Genomic DNA, 6,568 nt, shown 5'->3' on the forward strand with positions numbered 1-6,568 from the left:
GGTATCGCCCCTGTCCATGTTGACTGGTCCACGCATCGGTGGTGAGGTGGACCTTACTACTGACGGCGTTCAGTAGCGCGTGTTTTATGTGTCCCTCCACATGCTTGTGCAGGGCAGGGACAACTTGCCTGCTGAAGTAAAAGCGGCTGGGCACATAGTACTGTGGGACTGCCAATGACACATCAAGTCACGGAAGCTGTCAGTCTCCACCAGCCTGAATGACAGCATTTCCAGTGACAGAAGTTTGGCAATGCCTGCAGTCAGAGCCTGTGCTCGTGGGTGGTTTGACGAGAAAGGCCGCCTTTTCTCCCATGCCTGTACTACCGATGGCTGTAGACTGGGCTGGGAGTGTGTGGATGACTGGGAAAGTGGTGCTGTGGGTGGAATTACAGTGGGTCTCTGGACAACAGGGCCAAAGGTTCTTCCACGGCGATCCTGGGAGGAAGCCGAACCAGCTGCGTGTGAGCTGGAGGAAGAGGCAACACGAGCTGAAGAGGTGGTAGCTGCCGTAGTTGGTTGGCCTAGCTCTTCAGTGTGTTTTTCTAACTCCGCCGCATGTCTGTTGCGCACATGTTTCCACATGTTGGAGGTATTGAGGTTTCTGACATTTCGACCTCTTTTGACTTTGTGATGACACACCTTGCATTTGACATAGCAAATATCATCTGCAACTGTGTCAAAAAAGGGCCAGACACTGCAAGTCTTGGGAGCGCCCTTTTTGGCTTTTGGAAGAGACATGCTCCTAACGGGTGCCAAAGTGGAGGCTACAGGCTGCGCAGTCTTCCCCCTCCCTCTACCTATTTGGCCCGTTCTAGGAATCTCTTCCTCGGAGCTGCTCCCACCACCTTCCTGTCCCTCACGCCACGATGGGTCAAGCACCTCATCATCTACACTACCCTCTGCCACCAACTGCTCCTCCTGGGTAGTCTCAGCAGCAGAGCACGCACCAGAAAGTGGCACCTGAGTGTCATCATCAGCGGATTCGGCCTGCGATGTGGTGACCGGAGGCACTGGCCCACCCGCCTCTTCAGACTCAGAGAGAAAAAGCTGTTGGGCATCACTGCACCCTGCCTCTTCTTCCATTTCTCCAATGCTGCTTGGCTGGCCCCCTGTTTCCAAGCCAAGAGATTCAGAGAACAGAAGTAGAGATGGCGCCTGTCCTGGGCTCTCTGTCTGCCTGGCCAATTTGGCAGGTGGTGAAGAGACAGATGGCTGCTCTCCAGTGCTCTGTGTCTGAGAGGATGTGGCACTAATTGAAGTCGATGCGTTAGCTGCCATCCATCCGACAACGGCTTCAATTTGGTCTTCACGCAGCAGCGGTGTACGGCGCTCTGCGACAAAGCTGCGCATGAAGGACTGTTCCCTGGTGAAACTGGGTGCTGAGGAGTCACCGGTGCCCGCAGCAGGCACAGAATCCCCACGTCCTCTCCCTGCTCCGCGCCCACGCCCACGTGCCTTACTCCCTGCCTTCTTCATCTTGGTTGACTGATCAAGATAAGCAGAAAAGTACTAACGGCTTTGTGTGCTTATTCCTGAACAGCTCCGAGTCCTAACAGGTATAGGAAACACTAATTTTCTAAAGTGTGGACTAGACTTTAATATGAGCTAATGTGGCCTACACAAATGTAAAGTGGTGTGTTTGGTGAACTTTATTATTTATTTATTTTTTGGGGGCTGAACTGACAACAGAGAGAGCTGCAGTCACACGGAGACCGTGCAGACAGCCGTAAACGGCGCTGCAAGGCCCAAAAAACCTCCTCTACTTTATCCTATGCAGTGTTTTTCCACAAGTTAGCTGGATACGGGTGGAAAGACACTAATAGGAAATTTTTGAAAAAATGTGCAGCAGCCTGCACTACTTAAAACAAAAGGAAAATTGATTTTACGGTATGACGCAGTGAACAACCCTGAGCTGGATACAACCAGGCTATGGCTGCTCACAGACTACAGGGCGAGCTGCAGTCACACGGAGACCATGCAGACAGCCGTAAACGGCGCTGCAAGGCCCAAAAAACCTCCTCTACTTTATCCTATGTAGTGTTTTTCCACAAGTTAGCTGGATACGGGTGGAAAGACACTAATAGGAATTTTTTGAAAAAATGTGCAGCAGCCTGCACTACTTAAAACAAAAGGAAAATTGATTTTACGGTATGACGCAGTGAACAACCCTGAGCTGGATACAACCAGGCTATGGCTGCTCACAGACTACAGGGCGAGCTGCAGTCACACGGAGACCGTGCAGACAGCCGTAAACGGCGCTGCAAGGCCCAAAAAACCTCCTCTACTTTATCCTATGTAGTGTTTTTCCACAAGTTAGCTGGATACGGGTGGAAAGTCACTAATAGGAATTATTACAAAAAATGAGCAGCAGACTACACTACTTGAAAAAAAAAAAAAAAGAACAGTATGAGGCAATAAACCACCCTCCCTGAACTGAATACAACCAGCTATGGATGGCCTATGGCTGCACACAGACTAGAGAGTGGGCTGCACTCACACACACACACACACACACAGACCTTGCAGATCGCTGTGAAAACAGCGCTGCAAGGCAAAAGCAAGGTGATTAGTAGGTGAACACAGCGGTTGCTAAATTAGCCTTGGAAAAGCACAAAGAAGCAAATCGCTATCTCTAAACTGGCCCTCAGTCAGCAAACAGCATCCTGTCACTAACTGAATTCACAGCAGAGTGAGCGAAAAATGGCGCCAGCGACTTTTAAACTGCATCATGACATCATTTCAGCAGCCAATCACAGCCTTGCCAGTAGTTTCATGCCCTCCATGCTGAACAGGATGTGCCCACACTTGGAATCATTCTCATTGGCTGATTTCGTGCAAATTTGTGCAGTTTGAATCCTGGGAACTTCCGATTCCGGTATCCGATACGCGGCAAGTATCGGATCTCGGTATCGGAATTCCGATACCGCTAAGTATCGGCCGATACCTGATACTTGCGGTATCGGAATGCTCAACACTACTCAGCAGCGTACCCCACCCACGAAGCAAGCTACACCGCCTGTTTACCTAACTACTATTTTGTAACGGCATCTAGCCCAGGAAATCCTTTTGGGCCTAGTAGAATTTGGTGCAACTCAGCAGTGTACCCCACCCATGAAGCAAGCTACACCGCCTGTTTACCTAGCTACTATTTTGTAACGGCATCTAGCCCAGGAAATCCTTTGGGGCCTAGTAGAATTTAGTGCTACTTAGCAGCGTACCTCACCCATGAAGCAAGCTACACCACCTGTTTACCTATCTACTATTTTGTAACGGCATCTAGCCCTGGAAATCCTTTTGGGCCTAGTAGAATTTAGTGCTACTCAGCAGCGTACCCCACCCATGAAGCAAGCTACACCGCCTGTTTACCTAACTACTATTTTGTAACGGCATCTAGCCCAGGAAATCCTTTTGGGCCTAGTAGAATTTGGTGCAAATCAGCAGCGTACCCCACCCATGAAGCAAGCTACACCACCTGTTTACCTAACTGCTATTTTGTAACGGCATCTAGCCCAGGAAATCCTTTTGGGCCTAGTAGAATTTAGTGCTACTCAGCAGAGTACCCCACCTATGAAGCAAGCTACACCGCCTGCTTACCTAACTACTATTTTTTAATGGCATTTGGCCAAGGAAATCCTTTTGGGCCTAGTAGCAATTTCTGCTACTCAGCAGAGTACCCCACCCATGAAGCAAGCTACACCGCCTTCTTTCTTTCTCAATCTAACCCCTCGGCTCTGGGGTGTCCATTCTCCCTCCAGCTCTCTCCTTCTCACAGGTGGACTACCGTGTGTTTTCACGCTGTGGCGAATCTTTTGGACCCAGGCATAAGAAGTCGTCGAGGTAATGGATAATATGTGCCGCCTTACAAACGTCCATGACGACACATTCAAGGAAGCAACTAAATGCCTCAAATAGTGAGCAGGATATGGAGCACCCCATGGGCAAACAGCGATCTATGTAGTATGTTCCTTCACAGAAGCAACCCAATGGGAGGACACTATTCAGAGGCACAGGTAGTAACCGGAACGCCCCCTCAATGTCTGTTTTGGCCATTAGGGTGCCCCTTCCCAACTTCTTGACCCACCTGATTGCCTCGTCAAAGGAGGTACAGTACAAAGTACTGTACTTGGTTCCGCGTCAATGTTGTCGTTTACTGACCTGCCCCTTGGATATGACAAACGGTGGATTAGTCTGAATGTATTGGGTTCATTTTTTGGCACAACTCCCAACGGGAGTACCACTACGTCTTCTAAGGAAAGTGTTCTGAATGGACCCGCTGCCATTCTACCTAAAGATATATTTTTTTTTTCTGTCAAGACGTCTGGGTGTTGGTAGAGTGAGTTTAGATTTTTACTCCAGCCTTTCTTAACTTTAGAAGGGCATGACATGTCTATATCTGTGTCTCCTCCTCCTTTTACTCCTCCACCTCTCTTCTTTTAGCATGACTATGTGTAGTTGTGACTTTTCCATGTGTTTGTTGTGTCTTCTGAGCAGTTTGTCAGCTTTTGGACACCTTTTAAGGTGTTTTCTATGTGTTTTCCATGTGTTTGTATGTGTTTGTGTTTGCCTGCCATTGGTTTCAATGGGGTTCGACGGTGTTCGTCGAACAGTTCGACGAACAGTTCGGCGAACATCTCCCTGTTCGACGAACCGAACCGAACCCGAACACTAGGGAGGTGGCTCATCTCTAGTGATTAGCAGTGCCTGGTTTTCTCCACACATACCACTTAGAATTATCACCAAAAAGGGCTATCTTCATCTCATCAGACCAGAGAATCTTATTTCTCATAGTCTGGGAGTCCTTCATGTGTTTTTTAGCAACTCTATGCGGGCTTTCATATATCTTGCACTGAGGAGACGCTTCCGTCGGGGCCACTCTGCCATAAAGGCCCCATTGGTGGAGGGCCACAGTGATAGTTGACTTTGTGGAACTTACTCTCATCTGCCTACTGCATCTCTGGAGCTCAGCCACCGTGATCTTGGGGTTCTTCTTTACCTCTTTCGCCAAGGCTCTACTCCCATGACTGCTCAGTTCGGCTAGACGGCCAGGTTTAGGAAGACTTCTGGTGGTCCCAAACTTCTTCCATTTAAGGATTATGGAGGCCACTGTGCTCTTAGGAACCTTGAGTACTGCAGAAATTCTCTTTTAGCCTTGGCCAGATCTGTGCCGTGCCACAATTCTGTCTCTGAGCTCCTTGGCCAGTTCTTTTGACCTCGTGATTCTCATTTGGTCTGACATGTACTGTGAGCTGTGAGGTCTTATATAGACAGGTGTGTGCTTTTCCAAATCAAGTCCTATCAGTTTAATTAAGCACAGCTGGACTCCAGTGAAGGAGTAGAACCATCTCAAGGGGGATAACAAGAAAATGGACAGCATATGACTTAAATATGAGTGTCTGAACAAAGCGTCTGAATACTAATGACCATGTGATATTTCAGTTTTACTTTTTTAAATGAATTCTCAAAAATTTCTACATTTCTGTTTTTCTTTCAGTAAAGATGGTGTGAAGAGTGTACATTAATGAGAAAATAAAAGAACTTTTTAGAATTCATCAAATGGCTGCAATGAAACAAAGAGTGAAAAATTTTAAGGGGTCTGAATACTTTCCGTACCCAATGTAGCATTTATTATTATTTATCTGTATTTCTGAGGAACAAAAGGAGATCATCTGCATATAATGCAACTTTTTCCTCTATCTGCCCATAAACGAAGCCCCTCACTACTTTAGCAGTGTAGCAACCAACAGCTCTATGCCCAGAGTAAAAAGCAGGGGCAATAGAGGGCACCCCTGCCTTGTCCCACTGCACTTGCCTAAGGAGTCGGACAGAGAGTTATATGTTCTGATTCTAGCTTGTGAATTAGTGTACAGTAACTTAACCCATGTAAGAAAATTTGTTCCAAAGCAATCCCATGTATTATTGACCATAGGTACTCCCACTCAGCGCTATCAAATGCCTTTGCAGCATTGAGTGAGAGCACCGTCCAACTCCCCACAAAAAGTTGTCTCAAGTACATACAGGTAGATTTTGCAGCCATAAATCCAGTTTTTTATGTAAATTCTTAATTATTTTTGTCATAAATGTAATGGTAAAATAGGACCCATCTCTTGAGAGGGAACGTGTCATCCTCATATTGAGTAGAGAAGCATGGCTTCTTCATAAATTGTAAGTGAAAAAACAGCTAATACTTCATTAAAATCCTTTGCTCTATGACTCCCCACCCTACCCCACTGTAAGGTAGCCATCTCCTGTGGAGTAGTTAGTGAGGAGAGCAAAAAAAACAGGTTTTTATAGTAATATTTGCTGCCAATGTGTAAATTAGTCTTTCCTGCCTTCAAAAAACTACAAGGTGCCGGATCCAGATATGAATATTGTTTTTCTGACAGTTGGTAGGTTCTATAGTTATGGAAGATATATTTTTTGGCATCGTGGTGTAGTGGCGAACACAACGCATTTACTTGCATCACTGTGTGGATTTCCTGCAGATCGACTATCTCCTATTTTTTGATACCTGAGCCGCATCTCAATTGCCAGCCTCCATCTGAGGTCACAAGGGGAGTGATTCGTCCCT

The sequence above is a fragment of the Ranitomeya variabilis genome, chromosome 5, assembly GCF_051348905.1.
Source record: "Ranitomeya variabilis isolate aRanVar5 chromosome 5, aRanVar5.hap1, whole genome shotgun sequence".
Classification (NCBI taxonomy): Eukaryota; Metazoa; Chordata; class Amphibia; order Anura; family Dendrobatidae; genus Ranitomeya; species Ranitomeya variabilis.